This window comes from Stenella coeruleoalba, assembly GCF_951394435.1.
Source record: "Stenella coeruleoalba genome assembly, chromosome: 3".
NCBI lineage: Eukaryota > Metazoa > Chordata > Mammalia > Artiodactyla > Delphinidae > Stenella > Stenella coeruleoalba.
The window spans coordinates 130,021,310-130,038,420 of NC_137148.1; the positions used below are offsets into that span (position 1 = coordinate 130,021,310).

The window sequence follows — 17,111 nt, forward strand, 5'->3', positions numbered from 1 at the left end:
ATAAGAAACTTTTGCTAATGATTTTGGTAACAGGCGCAGCTCCCTTCAGCTTCCCCCTTCCTTGCAGGTGAGTGGTCAGAGGTTGGGTGACCAAGAGTGTCCTGGCGGGGAGAGATAAGAGAAGAAAAGGGCTTCAGTCCCCTCCCAGGCAGAGGCTCCAGCTGAGTGGACACCCCCTGTGTGTGCACAGGGCACATTGACAAGATGCCACTTTTTAGTTTTCAATGTACAAGTCCCATCACAACCAGACTAGAAGCCCCTAGCCTTTTGTTGACACCATAGGGCAGCAGGGAGGGGAGGAGGTAGGATTTGAGAACAGCTGGAAAATACCTCAAGGGAGAAAGGGGACAGGCAGGACTTGTCGGCCCCACCCTGTGATTTCGAGACTCTCAGAGGGACAATCTCTTCAGCCTCCTTACAGTAGAGGGGGGGCTTCCAGAACATGGGGCTATTGCTCAAATGAGACTTCTGTGCCAAGTCCCCGCTCCTCCCCTGACAGCATCATGCCTCAGCTTCCTCCTTCCTCTCCGCACCCTGTCAGCTAAGAGCAGTGATTCCCCCATTTTACAGATGAGGAAACTGAGGCTCAGGGAGGTGGATGCACCCCGTGGCATAGATGGGGTGGTGGGCAGTACAGGGCGGTCCTAGCCTCAGGAACACCGAGCTCAGTGGCCATGAGGGTGCTCCTGGACCAGCAGCAGAGCTGGCAGGGGCTCTCCCAGGGAGGGCGAGCTGAGTGTCATTCTCCTCCACCCTCTCCTGGGGCTGCCCCCCCTCCCCGGGGCACACGTTATCTGTGTCCTGGGCACACAGCTGCATACTCTCACCAGCTGAGCCCCTCCCTGGAAGGCAGCATCTGACCTTTGGAAATGTAAACAAGCCTTGGCCTGGCCCGGGGTGACCAGGCTTGTCCTTGGGGCCTGCAGACGTGGGCATGACCAGGCAGGCACATGCACATGGGCTCAGGGTCACGTGGCCTTTGGGCTTCCACTTATCTCTCAGAGTTGATCCTGGGGGCCCAAGGGCATTGTGTCCATCCTGATGTGGCCCATACATTGGGGGCTTTCAAGGATGTTTTCAGGGCCCAGATTACTTCCTAAAAGAGGACCAGCTTGGAACCAAAGAATCCCAAGGAAACTCGAGGCTCAGAGAGGGGATGATATGTATCTAGGGCCACACAGCAGACCAAGTCAGGTCCACAAACATAGACCAGGCTGGTCACACCTTCTCTGGGTCTTATCAGCCTTGTCTGTCCAGTGGGGAGAGGTCCATCAACATCCCTGGCTCACACCCCACCTCCCTGCTGCAGACCCAGGCCCCAATGGTTCTCATCACCCACCCCTCGCAGCTCTTGTTATCTCCAGGGCCCTGGAGGCTGCTGATTCCTGGGTCTGGGCCCACCCTCCCTGGCTGCACCAGATGGGTGGGACTGTAGGGGCTGCTCGGGCCTGATATGGGCTCGCTTGGTGGGCCCTGGCTTTATCAGTGGGGCCTGGGGCTCTGGGCAGGCATGTGGCCCGTCTGGAGGAGGGAGCAGAGAGGATGGGACGCCCAGGTGAGATACAGGATGAGGACTTTTTTTAGTAATTAAGAAAAAAATCTATATTGCTTTCTCTTGATTAGAAAGGTTTAGGCATGTTACAACAAATTTAGCAGAACAGAAGTAGGTGGTATTGAAATCGAAAGTGCCTATGAATGTGTTTCCTACACATAATCCCCGGGCCCTGTTTGGGGTTGTCTCTCCAGATTTTTTTGTACACACAGACTAACCTTGACAATTATTTATAGGATTGGAGTCACAGTAGGTTCCAACCGTGTGGCTTCTTGGCTTCATACGTGTTACTTCATCTCTGTGAACCTCAGTTTTCTTCTCATCTATAAAACCTTGCATGGATGTCGTCAATATTACACAAAGTAGTGCGCTTGAGGCGTGCAGCCTGGGCCCAGCCCCCAGAGAGCTCTCAGTAACCGTCAGTGTCACCTGCATTGCTACATAACTGCGTTTATTTTTCATTTGACAACACAACATGGACATCTTCCCATATTGGTGCCAAAGATGTAGCCCACTCCTTTTGACAAATTCAAAGTTTCCTTGTCTGTGTGAGTCATTATTTATTTATTTATTTATGTTTTTTGGCAGTAAGCGGGCCTCTCACTGCTGTGGCCTCTCCCGTTGCGGAGCACAGGCTCCGGTCGCACAGACTCAGCGGCCATGGCTCACGGGCCCAGCCGCTCTGCAGCACGTGGGATCTTTCCAGACCGGGGCACGAACCCGTGTCCCCTGCATCGGCAGGAGGACTCTCAACCACTGCGCCACCAGGGAAGCCCCATCATTTATTTTTTAACTGACTTTATTGTGGTATAATTTACATACAGTAAAATGCACCCATTTTAAAAGTACAGTCCAATGAGTTTCAAAAATTATACCATCACCAAGATCTAGAACATTTCTTTAAAAAAAAGAAAAAAAAAGGGACTTCCGTGGCAATCCAGTGGTTAAGAGTCCGCACTTCCAATGCAGGGGGTTCAGGGAACTAAGACCCCGCATGCCGCGTGGTACAGCCAAAAAAAAAAAAAAAGAACATTTCTATCACCCCCAGAATTCCCTCATGCTCCTTTGTAACCAACCTCTTGTCCCCATATCCAGCCCCGGATAACCACTAAACTAGTTCCTGTCCCTACAGTTAGATTTCCCTTTTCCAGAATTTCATTTGAATGGATTATACAGCAGGCAATCTTTGGGGCAAGGCTTCCTCACTGAGATTCACCTGTGTTGTTGTGTTCTGAGTTCATTGCTTTTCATTGCAGCAGAGTGTTCCACCACTTGGATGTGCCAGTTTGGGTTTCCCTTCTCCTGTTGATGGACATTTGGATTATTTCCCTTTGAGGCTATTAATGTCTTATTTTTAAAACTGCAATGAGGAAGGACGTTAAGATTGTTTCCAGGTGTTTACTGTTACCTTATAAATGATACCGCAGGGAGCAGCCTTACACGTCTCTATGGTCATTATTGCCAGGGGAACGTCATGAAGCTGGAGGTACAATACCTAGAAAAAATTTGTTTAAATAGACCTCTTTGTTCCAGCTGGAGACCCAGAGGCCCAGACATGGCAGACAATGTGCCTAAAATCAGCCTGTGGATCAGTTTCTATGCAGAGGCCAGAACCTACCTCTGCCTTGACCCACCACTCCCCAGGGCTTTGCACAAAGCAGGGTGGGCACTCTGTAAGGAACAGCCCCAGCGTATCCCCTAATGGTGTTCGGGACCTCAACGATGGCAATGGTGATAGTGGTGATGGTGGTGGTGATGGTGTCACAGTGTTAACTGCCGGTACTGAACGCTAGGCAGTGTCCTAAGTGCTTTGCATGAATCAGCTCACTTTAATCCACGCCATACCCAATTGAAGGAGGTGAAATTATTATTCCCATTCTATAGATAGAGACACTGAGGCACAGAGAGGTTAAGCATCTTGCATGAGGTCACATGCCAGAAAGTGGCAACGTTGAGACTTGCACCAGGCAGGGGAGCTCCAGAGCCACCACCCTCAGAGGCACATTGGTCTTGAGTACCTGCTGAGCAAGGAAGGTGGCGTATGTCATCACGGTACAACTTGAGTCAGACACCAGGCGGCCTGGGCCCTCTGTCCCCAACTTGCTGTATGATGTGGGTGGTCCCTTTCCGTCCCTGGGACTCAGGTTCTTCCTCTACAAAAAAGGAAAGGGGGCAGGTGGGCAAGATGGCTCTCAGGATCCTTTAGCAATGTGGTTCTAGAATATTTTCTAGAGTCGGGAGGACAGAAGAGGGAGCTAGAGCTTGTGGCTTCACTCCCTGCAGGAGGTCAGGAGAGGCAGGTGGTACGGGGGCTTTTCCGGGCTGGAAACTGGAGGCCTGATCCCAGTCCCCAGTGGCCAGGATGGTGAACTGAGCAAGAGATTTGGCCCCTGTCCCCTGGGGCAGGCAAGGGTGGCCCTCATGTCTCAGCATATTTCACTGCTGGCTTGGGCACCTGAAATCCATGGAGTCAGCATCAGGGGGTGCCCAGCACTTGAGAGCACCACTTTCCTAGTCTCGAGGCTCTCCTTCGTGCTCCAGGCCACCCATCTCCTCACTCCCCTGGCCCCTGCCTTCATCTCTCCAGCTTCAGTGAAACCGTGTGTACAGCCTTGTTCACAAATTTATAGCAACTGAAAGATGTATACGCTATATATAACATTTATTGAGTACTGTAGTAGTTTATGTGACTTAATATTTAATCTTCCCAATGACCCTATGATGTAAATATCTATTATCACATTTTACAGAAGGAGTATCTGATGCTCAGAGAAGTTGAATGCTTTGCCACAAGTCACACAGCATGTACAGGGCAGAGCCAGGACATGGGTCCGGGCAGACCATTCCTGAGCCCATGCTCGTAACCACCACACTACATCTCCCTCCCCCACTTAATGGCATCCCAGAACCTCTGGCTCCTCCGTGATACCATCCCTCCTACAACATCTGTCCATCAGCCAGGGTCTGGAGTACAGTTTTGCTGTTAAAGACACAGTTCCCCAGAATTGATGGTCTTGGGTTCAAATCCTGACAGTACTGTTCACTGGCTGTGTGTCTTTGGGCAAGCCTCACAACCCCACTGAGCCTCACCTTGGGCCTCTATAAAATGGGAATGACAACCGGATCCACCTCATAGCGTTGTTGTGAAGATTAAATCAAGCGTGCAGACCAGTGGTTCACAAAGTATGGTCCAGGGACCCCTGAAGACCCTTTCAGAGGATCCATGAGGTCAAAACTGTTTTCATTGTAAGACTAAGACCTTCTTTACTCTCTTTCTCTCATGAGTGTACAGTGGAGTTTTCCAGAGGCTGTGTGTTCTGTTATTTCATAGCAGATTGAACACAGATGCAGTTGTGAGAATCCAGCTGCCCTCTATTAAGCCAGACATTAAAGAGATTTGGAAAAATGTAAAACAGTGCTACTCTTCACCCTAATTATTTTCTAGAATATGGTTATTTTTCATAATATAGATTTATGTTAGAGCGCTTATTATTATTTTTACAACATTTAATATTTATTGTATGTCTCAATTTCTATTTTTGATACAGTAAACGTTGATAGACATAACCACCATAAACAAAAATCTTTGGGGTTCAGTAATTTTTAAGAGTATAAAGAGGGTCTTGAGACCAAAAAGTTTGAGAACGGCCATGTGAGTGCAAGGCACTGGCTGCGTTTGTGGAAGGAGGCACCCTTGACCTTGGACTCACTAACACGCATCATTTTCTGTCTCCAGGGCCGAGTGTCCACTCCTCTGCCTGCCCTGCTGGAGATCATTGCTGAACTGCAGGTGGCTGAACACTGGCCAAGAGAGACATGGTTCCACAAAGGTTGGTTGCTCTGTGACCCTAGACTAGACCTTGAGACACTTTCAGCTTCTCCCTTCTCCCCATGAAGGACAGGCATGGTCAACCAAGCAAGTTTCTCAGGTACCTTAAACTGGTGGATCAAGTGTGAACAGTAAGTCCTAAACCTGCCAGCCTGGAGGCTGGAGCTTGAGAACCCCAGTGGGAACGCACAATCCGCCCCCGGCTTGGAGAGGTGAGATTCCCTATAGCAAGGTCAACAGACAGGATGTGACTGTGGAGAAAGCTCTGCACTGGGGTCACCTGGTCGCAGTTTCCAACCCCTGCAAACTCTGGTGCAGGACCCGCGGCCTCACGGCACCTCAGTGATGGCATCTGTGAAGTGGGAAGGTTGAACGCTTGCAGCTGATGTTCCCTTGGGAAGCCCTAGGCGTGCAGGCCTCCTTTTCCCTTGGTCTCCTCACCTAGAAGGCAGCAGGGTGCAGAGGTGAGAACACAAACAGGAGGAAGAGCTGAATTGGGAGCTGCATGGCCTAATCCAGGCTCTGCCAACTTCCCAGGTGACCTCAGGCAAGTCCCTGCCCCACTCTGAGCCTCGACTCCCAGGAATTTAAAATAGGCACAGCCTGATGGAGCTCAGAGTTGGCTTCTGCTACCCTGTAAATCTGATGGCTGGTTGGAGATTCGGCAGGCACTGGACTCTCAGGACCTCATATCCCAGCTGAAATGCCATCCCCCAACATCCTTGTCCTTCTCCAGAGGGCCAGGCTGTTCCCCAGTCACTCAACAAACCTTTATTCAGCACCCACTGTCACCAAGCCACAGGGCTGACTGGAGCCCAGATATTTTCACTTCTTTGTATTCCATTCTATTTAATCAGGATTCCAGGAACATTCACTTGGGGCCCAAGGCTGGGCTAGAGATAAGAGAAATGAAAAGTGTGGTCTTTGTCTTATAATGAGCCTGGGACCTCACTAGGAGAGGCTTTGTTCATTCATGCATTTATACATTCATTCATTCAATAAATATTTATTGAGCACCTACTCTGCACCAGGTCCTGTGCTATGAAGAAAGCAGACACAGGCCCTGCCCTCATGGAAATGATAGTTTAGCAGAGGAAGCAGACACTAAATAACTAAACACTCAAGTAAGGTATTATTATACATTCTGATGATTTCCATAAAAAAGTGGAATGAGATGGAATAGTAGGAAAGATATTTTGGGGGGATTATGAACAGCTGTTATTAACCCAGACCTTGAGGACAGTGGCATCAGCAAGTAAGTTTATTTTCTTCTCATAATGAGAAGTCTGGAGGTAGGGGCTGCTGGTGTTGGTTCAGCAGTTCAGGGATGGGGGCCTCGGTTGTACCTCATGTTCCCAAGATGGTTACTGGAGTGTCAGCCTTCACGTGCGTATTCCAGACAGAAAGCAGGAAGGATGGAAGAGCAAAAGGGCACACCTAGGTTCTCTATCCCCTTTTAAGGAGCCTTCTCAGAAATCCACACAATCTCTGCTTGTATCTCATTGGCCAGAATATGGTCACATAGCACAGCTGGCTGGAAAGGAGGCTGGTAAATGAAGAATTTATTCATCCTGAATGAATTAAGAATTCTGTAAGAATTAAAGAGAGACAGGATACTGAGTGGGTCTGTTAGTTTCCTGTTGTCATTGTAACAGAGGACCACAGGCTTGGTGGCTTTAAACAACTGACATTTATTCTCTCACAGTTCTGGAGGCCAGAAGTCCAAAATCAGTATCACTGGACTGAAATTAAGATACTAGCAGGGCTGCACTGCCCCTGGAGGTTCTAGAGGAGAATGCATTCCTTGCTTCTCCCAGCTTCTGGTGGTTTGTAGCCACATCGCTCCAGTCTTCAAGGCCAGCATCTTCAAATCTCTCTCTGCTTCATCTTTGTATTACCTTCTCTTTGTATGTGTGTCTCCCTTTGCGTCTCTCTTATAAGGATATATTGGATTGCATTTAGGGCCCTCCCCGATAATCCAGAATAATCTCCCCATCTTGAGGTCCTTAATTTAATCAATCTGCAGCTGTTGCCCTTTTTCCGATTAAGGTAATATTCATAAGTTCCAGGGATTAGGCCCTGATTTCTTTGGTGGCCATTTCTCAGCCTACCATATAGTAGGTGACATCGGTTTCTATTCCCAGGGACTTCATTTAAACTGAGGAGTCAGAGAAGTCCTCTCCAAAGAAGAGATATTGCACCTGAGATGGAAAGGATGCATGGGAGTTAGCCTGGGGAAGTGTGGGGGAACAGTGTCTTAGAGAGAGGGAACAGCATGTGCGAAGGCCTGAGGTGATAAAGGGTTTGCCATATGGCAGTGGGGCTGGAGGGCAGCAGAGAGAGATGACCTGGGGCCCAGGAGCCCGGCAGCCATCGCAGGGATTTTTGTCTTTATTCTTTTTTTTTTTTTTTTTTTTTTGCGGTACACAGGCCTCTCATTGCTGTGGCCTCTCCCGTTGTGGAGCACAGGTTCAGCGGCCATGGCTCACGGGCCCAGCCACCCCGCGGCATGTGGGATCTTCCCAGACCGGGGTACGAACCTGTGTCCCCTGCATCGGCAGGCGGACTCTCAACCACCGTGCCACCAGGAAAGCCCTATTCTACTCTTAAGAGATCACTCAAGCAGCTGTATGGAGACTAAGGCTGTTGCCATAATCCAGGTGAGAAAGGGTGGCAGCTTGGCCAGGGCCATAGCTGGGGGTTGGGTCGAGAGGGCAAAGGGCTTGGTGAGAGATTGTATAGGATGGGGCTGCAGCCTTGATACTGGACCAGAAGGATCCAAGGCTTTCTCAAAAAAAAAAAAAAAAAAATTCCTGAGTTTCTATAGTTGAAAGAGACCTTAGAAACCATTTTCCAGCTGGGGAAACTGTATCCCAGAGAGGGACCTTGACTCGCCCCCTCCATGGGGAAAGAAGAGCAAAGCGGGGACATAAATTAATTCAACCATGCAAAGAGGAAGAGGCCAGAGAGTGGGCCCATGAAGCCCTGAGAGTTTTCCTGCAGGAGGTGGACGTTTGATCAGATCCGGATAGAAAGAGGGAAGGGACAAGGGGGCCTTGTGATAGAGCTTCGTTTCTTCTGGGTTTCAAGTCTTGCCTTTGCCTTCCAGCTTGGGGGTACCTTGGGCAGGGGATGTATTTGAGACTATTTACCAAACCCAGGAGTTGTATGCAGGGCAGGGTAGTGTGAAGGTCACAGTGGAGAGCCGGTGACCTTGGACAAACCCTTCTGTCTCTGAACCTGTTGCCCCATCCATGAAATGGGGTAACAACAGAGCCTACAAGACAGGATTGTTCTGAGGATTTGGTAAGGTAAAGAATTAAATCTAGGGGTGGATTTACAGAGAAGCGAATGAAGCTTAAACTTCAGGGGCCCTCACTTGCCCTGCCACTTCCCCTGGAAGGGGCCCTGGAAAGTGTCCACACAAATGATCAAAGGGTGTGTGGCCAAAAACATAGGACGAAATATAAGAGAGCTGTGTCAGACGGTTAATTCATAAAGTGTTACTTTATTTCTTTGAATTTTGTGATGTTTATGGAATTGGTAATTGTTTTTTATTTTTCGGACGTGCTTTGCTGTTTGCGGGATCTTACTTCCCCGACCAGGGATTGAACCCGGGCCAATCGGCAGCGAAAGCACCGAGTCCTAACCACTGGACCAACAGAGAACTCCTGATAGGTTTTTACAATTTGCTATTTGCTGTGCTTTCTTTTCATGGGCTAAGTAAACATTCGTGTTGTGCTAATTTTGTATTTATAATTTTGGATTTTGTACTCTTTTTCCTAAAGAAGCCTGCTAAGATCATGTGAGGTTCACCAAACCTGTGCCTGTTGGCTGGGTGGCACTCACTGTCCTAATCTGCCCACTGGTGGGCTGAGTGGGGCGTGTTGCTAGCAGATCCGCCTGGTTTGGAGCATGTAGGTGAGCAAAGAGCAGGTACCAGGGACCCTTTCTCTCGCCACCTTCAGACTCTCTCCCCAGGAGTGAGCTCCATGAAGGCAGGGATCTCTTCTTACCCCTCACCAGACCTGCTCCACTCACCACAGCACCTGGCACGTGGCAGGCCTTCGGTCCAAAGGAGGTGAACGAGCAAACACATGACAGATGAATGAAGGGTGCTGCTGCGTGGCTCCTGGGCGGGGCTGACCCTGGACCAAGGACCCGGGGGCTGATTCAGAGGGATGAGAGGATGAGACAGCTGTGGCCTTGGCCTTGGCTGAGGAGAAGAAAAAGTTCTACCCCCATCACTAAGCCACAAAAACGCCTTTCCTAGAAGGGCCACTACCCTCCCGACCATATGCCACTGGGACCTGAGCAAGAGCTCCTTTTCCCCCTGACCTTGGGCTGAACTTCAAACTCTGAGCAGGCCACCCGCTGGTTCTCAGGGCCCAGGGTGGGGAGAGAGCAAATTGCTCGGGAAGTGATGCGGGAACTGACATAGGTTATTTAACCTTTCTGGACATCAGGTTCTAGGAGATGTGTAACTCTGAGCAAGTTACTTCACCTTTCTGAACCTCAGCTTCCACATCTGCGAAAGGGGGCAGTAAACATATGTAGCTCATGGGGTTGTGGTGAGGGTTAAGTGGGATAGCCCCGTAAAGCATTTAGCACAAGACTTGGTATGTAGTAAGGGCTCAATAAATATCAGTTATTATTATTCCTTCTACTTATTATTCCCAAATGCCAGTCTGAGAAGTTTTCTTTGATTCAAGGTGAAATGAGAAAAATAAATTATGGATGGAAAGCTTAATTTATTAATATCTCTATTTTCTTCTATTTATCTTTTTTTCCAAATCCCAATTAATGTACTAATTTTACAATAAGAAAAAAGGAGCAAAAGTCATATATAAATTAGAAATACCACACACGATAAACATAATATATATATAAATATATATATAGACAGCAATTTTTTCTCTGGGTGGTGAAAATAGGGGTGAGTAGTTTATTCTGTTCATGATAAATTTTCCAAATGTTTTGTAATGAGTATGTGTTTCTTTTACTAAATAAGTTATTGGAAAACGAGAACAAAATTTTATTCAGCTCTCTATTCTGAGAGTGTGTCCTTCCCACTAATTTCATGTTAAAAATGTTCCTTCTTTTTATGAAATCATGGTCAGAATAGATAATTCAGTTTTCTTAAAACCCATTGTGGGCAAAATTTAAAATGGACATCCCTATCCCCCATTTTTTTTCCTGAAATTTTACTGGTCTGTGATAACCACCCACCATTCTAGATCAGTGACCTTATTTGAGAGATGAGGAAACTGAGACCTAAGAGGCCAAGCAAGCTTTCCCCTTTTTCATTCTAAAAACGTAAGAAATACAAACAATAATATCACAGGCATCCAAGTCTTCCTACTCAGAATTGACAGCTACTAAAAGTTTATTATATGTGCTTATCCTGTGTGTTTATTTTAAATTACAAATAGAGTTGAAGCCCCACTTGGCTCCTTCATTCTCTGTCTCAGCCCCTCCCCCCCACTCCCCCAACCCCCAAACCCCACCAGCACTGTCATATGCAACACATGCATCAAAGACCAATATGTGTAGTAGTGTTCAGTGTATGTGTTTCAAAGTTACATAAATGGTATCAGACTGCACATATCATGCTGCCACTTGCTTTTTTCCCCACTCAACATCATATTTTCAAGGTATATCTGTATAAATATAAACACTCTTTATCATTTCTCTTTAGTATTTATATAAATACTAAAGCTCTGTATACCTGGCTGGTATAACCATTTTACTTTGAAGCACATTTAGGTTGTTTCCAGATGACTTTCCAAGGTCACACAGGAGTCAAATGCCCTTTCCACTGCCGAAGAGCACAGACGCACAGTCACTCCATGGCTGATACAGTTCAGAATACAGAGCTCCACCCGTAGTCACCCCCGGTCCATCTCCCTGGACCCACACTTCTCTGTTCTCCTTACCTCCTGGAGCCCCAGAGATTCAGGGCCAACTCAGCTTCACAGTGTGAGTAAAGAGGGTTGCGAAGTAAGGGTCTTTATTCCAAGACAGAAGGCAAAGACACACTTGGGCGCTTCTGGCCTGGACTCAGTTGTTCCAAAGCCTAGTTCTGATCATCAGACTCCTTCTAAATGGTCAGCAGAAGAAAAGGCCTGTGGTGGTCGTCAGTGCTGTTCACCAAATACTCTCGTTCTCCCTGCTCAGGGCACACAGCAGGATGTACATCTCTGCAGAGTTACGCATGCCTACGTGACTTGCTTTGTCAAAAAAAAAAGTGAGAGGAAGTAAGCAGTCATTTCCAGGTGGAAGCTTTAGGAGCCAGTGTGCAAATGACTGCATTCTGTCTTGCCTCCTGGAATGGCTAGTGGCAGTATTCAGGTTGGTGGCTGCTCTATCAGCTTAGGGCCTGGAGTAAGGACAACACAAAACAGAGCCCCTGGGCTTCCCTGGTGGTGCAGTGGTTAAGAATCCACCTGCCAACGCAGGGGACACGGGTTCGAGCCCTGGTCCGGGAAGATCCCACATGCCACGGAGCAACTAAGCCCGTGCGCCACAACTACTGAGCCCGCACGCCTAGAGCCTGTGCTCTGCAACGAGAGAAGCCACCGCAGTGAGAAGCCCGTGCACTGCAATGAAGAGTAACCCCCGATAGCCGCAACTAGCGAAAGCCCGTGCACAGCATCAAAGACCCAATGCAGCCAAAAATAAATAAAAATAAAATAAATAAATTGAAAAAAAACAAAAACAGAGCCCGTCACAGCCCCACAGTGGGTGTCTTAAGCCACTGTCTTGGGGTTGTTTGCCACTGCAGCATAACCTGGCCAATCCTGTATGTTACAGGGCTGTGTCTGGGGAGCCCCTGTTGCTGTGAGCCTGTCCTTCTGTTAAACATGTGTTTGCAGACTCCAAGCCCTCTGATTTCCCAGGAACGTGCTGCAGAGGAAACACAGGTACTCCTTGGGGGCCCTATTGGAATAAAGAACTTCAGCAGTGAGAAAGCAAGGGATTCTCAATCCTTATAAAAGGCACTCTGTTACACAACAGAATGATAGCCTGAAAGTGTCATTTCCTAGCTGATGTGCTTGGGCTGGTGGAGGATTGAACAAGGTACATACGTCAGTTACCTGGCACAGCCCCTGGTATGTGGTGAACTCTGGGCAAATGCCTGGGCGGCAAAGATGCTCCATGAAGCCTCATTGTTAATAGCAAAGAATTAGAAACTAAGTATCTAACAATAGGGGAAATCGTTTAATTATGCAGTGTCCATGTACTACTAAGCAGCCAAAAAGAGGGGAAAGGGGAAGGAGGTAAAACCATGTACTGTCCATAATTACAGACTATCAGGTGAAAAACGCAAGTTATGCAACAGTTTGGTTGGAGACAGACAGACTTGGGTTTGAGTCTCAGCTCTCATAGCTGTGTGTCTTAACTGCTCTAAGCTTCAGAGACTGACAGTATTAGGAGCTCCATAAATGTGAGCTATTGTCAGTACTTTACTGTTACCACTATTAATAACAAACCTATGGGTGAACATTGGCAGAGTACCTGACTCCTTTTATCATCACTCTGTCATCCAGTATTTCATCGACCCAATGACCCTGTGAAGTTGATCTTAATCCATTTTATACGTAAAGACGCGGAGGCTCAGAGAAGTTAAGCCAACTGCCCAGTCCCCAAATCATTAATAGGGGAGTCAGGATTTGAATCCAGTTCTGCCTGGTTACAAGGTTCATACTCCTTAGCCACTGCACCCTGCTGGCACCTGGAGCAGATAACAAACTTTCAGTGTCATGGGATCATAGCTCTTTATTTCTGATGGAGTCAGCCTGGGACACTGCTGGAACCACACCCCCAAGGGGACCCCACAGGCAGGTCCAGATAAAATGAAGCCATTGGATGAGCAGCTCTCAACTTTTTGGTGTTCGCAGCCCAGTTTGAATACTGGATTTGATTTGAAATCCAGAGTCTTCCATACGGTAGGAAACAAATGGGCAATGATGACCACTATGATAGCCTGCCTCCAAGATGGCCCCATGATCTTCACCTCCTGGTATTCACGTCCTTGTGTGGTGCCCTCGCACACTGAGAAGGGCTGACCTGTGTAAGCAACAGGTTATTCAGGAAACAATGTTGTGTGACTTCTGAAGCTAGGTATAAAAGACAACGTGGCTTCCATCTTGCTGTCCCTTGCTCCGGGGAAAGCCTACCTCCATGGTGTGAGGACACTCAAGCAGCCCTATGGAGAGGTCCACATGGTGAAGAACTGAGGCCTCCCACCAACAGCCATGTGAATGAGCCATCTTGGAAGCAGATCCCCCAGTTCCAGTCAAGCCTTCAGATGACTTCAGACCTGGCTGACATCTAGACTGCAACTTCATGAGAGACTCCAAGCCATAGCCTACATAGCTAAATCATTCCTGCATTCCTGATCCACAGGAACTACAAAATAATATTTGTTTTAAGCCACTCAGCTTTGGGGTAATTTGCTACATAGCAATAAATACACCATCATAGTACAATGAAAAACAATGCCTTGAATATCTTTAAAAGAAAACAAAACAGTTACCAGATGACTCTCTGTCCCCTTTGGCACATGTGTCGGAAGAACTAACCCTTCCACAAAGGCCATCCTCTCTTATATACTCACCTGGCCTTGTTCTCACAGCTTCTGGTAAACACACCATCTTTCTTTGGCACCAGCTTTAAAATGGGCCTCCCATCTGTCCTGTGACTTGTAGCAAGTTAACACCTTTCTGTACCTTCCTACAATCCAATTCAAACAAAAAGCACTGGAACAATATACACCATGGCTTGTAACAAAAATAAACTTTATGCGCTAGTAAAAGCTTGGCAACTCCTCTTAGAGGCCGTGAGACCACAGCCCACTATGTTAGGTGATTTCATCAAAAGCTGAAAAAGGAAACTTCACCCATTTTGAGCCAAACCCCTCCTTCTGTTCAGACCCTCACTGCCTTCTTCTCTGGGCCTCTCAAATTCCCCGGGGGCCCCTCAGCTGGAGAGGAGCCCTTCCTTCCTGCGGTAAAATCTGCTTTCAGTGGAGAAGCTCAGGGCAGTGAGGCTTTGCAGTAACAACACTTTGGTTCTGGTTCATTTTAGCTCTGTCACCTTGGGTAAGTCACTTACCATTGTACCTGAACTTTCTCTTCCCTGCTGAGGCTAACAACAGCACCTTCCTGTAGAGCTGCTGAAGGGATCAAATGAGAAAAGAATTGTGCAGGGCTTAGCACAGTGCCTTGCAATTAGTAACTGCTCATGTGCATTTCATTGTTAATGAAGAATAACAACAGTAATGGTAGCTGTTATTTATTTATTTATTTTTAAACTTTTTTAACATCTTTATTGGAGTATAATGGCTTTACAATGGTGTGTTAGTTTCTGCTGTATAACAAAGTGAATCAGGTACACATATACATATGTTCCCATATCTCTTCCCTCCTGCGTCTCCCTCCCTCCCACCCTCCCTATTCCACCTCCAGGCGATCGCAAAGCACCGAGCTGACCTCCCTGTGCTATGTGGCTGCCTCCCACTAGCTATCTACCTTACGTTTGGTAGCGTATATATGTCCATGCCTCTCTCTCTCTCTCGCTTTGTCACAGCTTACCCTTCCCCCTCCCCATATCCTCAAGTCCGTTCTCCAGTAGGTCTGTGTCTTTATTCCTGTCTTACGCCTAGGTTCTTCATGACATTTTTTTCCCCTTAAATTCCATACATATGTGTTAGCATACGATATTTGTCTCTCACTTATTAAGGGCTTACTACAGGCCTAGCATCATTTAGTGTACTACTGTCTCATTTCATCCTGCCAGATTGGGCTTCTTAAGATCCCCATTTTCAAAATGAGGAAAGCTAAGGCACAGACAGACGAAGTGCCTTGCTCAAGACCACACAGGTTCAGGCGATGAGGCATCAGAACCCTCACCCTTGACCACGTGGCTCTGCAGCCTCCCAAGAGGACTGGATATAGGACCCTGTAAGTATCAGGAATACTGCAGGGATTGGAGACTAGGAGAGACGGTGCAGCGAAGGAACACATAGCTAAGAGGCAAAGAGAGTTTCCTGAGTGGCAGAGTCAGGCATGACTCTGTGGAAGCGGAAGGCCTCTGCAGGTGTTATCACTTGTGTCTTGTCTGTAACTGGAGTCTGGGCCTGGACATGTGCTCGTCCTGCTGATGGCTCTGCCTCGCCCCTCCTGAGCACCTGCTCTGGCCACAGCATAGCAGGTGCTCATTAAAATTGGGTTCTGCTGGTGGAAAAAGTCAGGCTGTTTTATTTGCAAAGTTGAAACAGCATAAATATGAGAGCGTTACCTGGGACCAGCTTTGGCCCAACTCTGTAGCACTGATTCCTCACTGAACCAGGAAGCAAACTTGCAGAACCAGCATCGTCTACAGCTTGGGGCCCTCTTCTTCCTGGCTCTGACCCAGGGAATCCCTGTGACTCAGATGATAATAATAAGAGCCGTGGAGGTGCTGAGCCCTGTGCTTTCTGTGGCTGGGACTCAGAGAGGTTGAGTTGTTGGATAAGGTGGCCCAGCTAGTTAACATTCTGTTTGATTGTGACAGAGGCCGGATGCTTCCTGTGTGCAAGTGAGGATCACTGTGAAAGGAGAGGGACTGCTGAAGCCACCGGACAGGGTGCAGATGGTGCAGCCCCTCAGAAAACATTTATCCAGGGAGGCAGGATAGTCTAGCGCACTGGTTCTCAATCAGGGGTGTGTGTGTGTGTGTGTGTGTGTGTGTGTGTGTGTGTGTGTGTGTGTGTGTGTGTGTGTGTGTGTGTGTGTGTGTGTGTGTCATTTTATCCCCAAGGGACATTTGGAAATACCTAGAGACATTTTGGTTGTCACAACTGGAATAGGAGGTGCTACTGGCACCTAGTGTTCAGAGACCAAGGATGATGCTGAACATCCTACAGTGCACAGGGCAGCCCCACAGCACTGAACTATCAACTCTCCGGCCCCAAGTGTCAGTAGTGCCGAGGTTGTGAGACCCTGCCTGGTCCAGCAGTTGAGAGGGCATGCAGCCCTTGGAGCTGGAGGCACCCTTACTAGCTGTGTAACCAGGAACAGGCACTTCACCTCCTCAGTGGCCCCCTCTGTAACATTGGGGATACTAAGCTGAGCCAATGCCTGTTCACAGCTTTTGGGGGACAGGCACACAGTAAGTGGTCCATAATGTTGCTTTTTTTTTTTTTTTATTGGAGTATAGTTGATTTACAATGTTGTGTTAGTTTCAGGTGTACAGCACAGTGATTCAGTTATATATATTCATATATTCTTTCTTTTTCAGATTTTTTCTCACGTAGGTTATCACAGAATATTGAGTTCCCTGTGCTATACAGTAGGTCCTTGTTGGTTATCTATCTTATACATAGTAGTGTGTGTGTGTTAATCCCAAGCTCCTGATATAGCCCCCTGCCCCACGTTTCCCCTTTGGTAACCATAAGTTTATTTCGATATCTGTAAGTCTGTTTCTGTTTTGTAAATAAGTTCATTTGTATCATTTAAAAAAATTAGATTCCACATATGAGTGATATATGATATTTGGCTTTCTCTGTCTGACTTCACTTAGGATGATAATCTCTAGGTCCATCCATGTTGCTGCCATTGACATTATTTCATTCTTTTTTATGGCTGAGTAATATTCTATTGTACATATGTACCACATCTTCTTTGCCCATTTCTCTGTCAGTGACATTTACGTGGCTTCCATGTCTTGGCTACTGTAAGTAGTACT

General features: G+C 47.5%; 1 long non-coding RNA gene across 2 annotated transcripts in view; it reads left to right on the forward strand.

Annotated features, from left to right (window-relative positions):
- The window catches only part of LOC307183558, a 130,378-nt gene that overhangs the window by 61,513 nt on the left and 51,754 nt on the right, over window positions 1–17,111 (forward strand). For both annotated transcript variants that reach the window (XR_013827522.1, XR_013827523.1), the window contains one exon: window positions 5,289–5,382. This is a non-coding gene — a long non-coding RNA (uncharacterized lncRNA). The remainder of the gene's footprint in view (window positions 1–5,288; window positions 5,383–17,111) is intronic.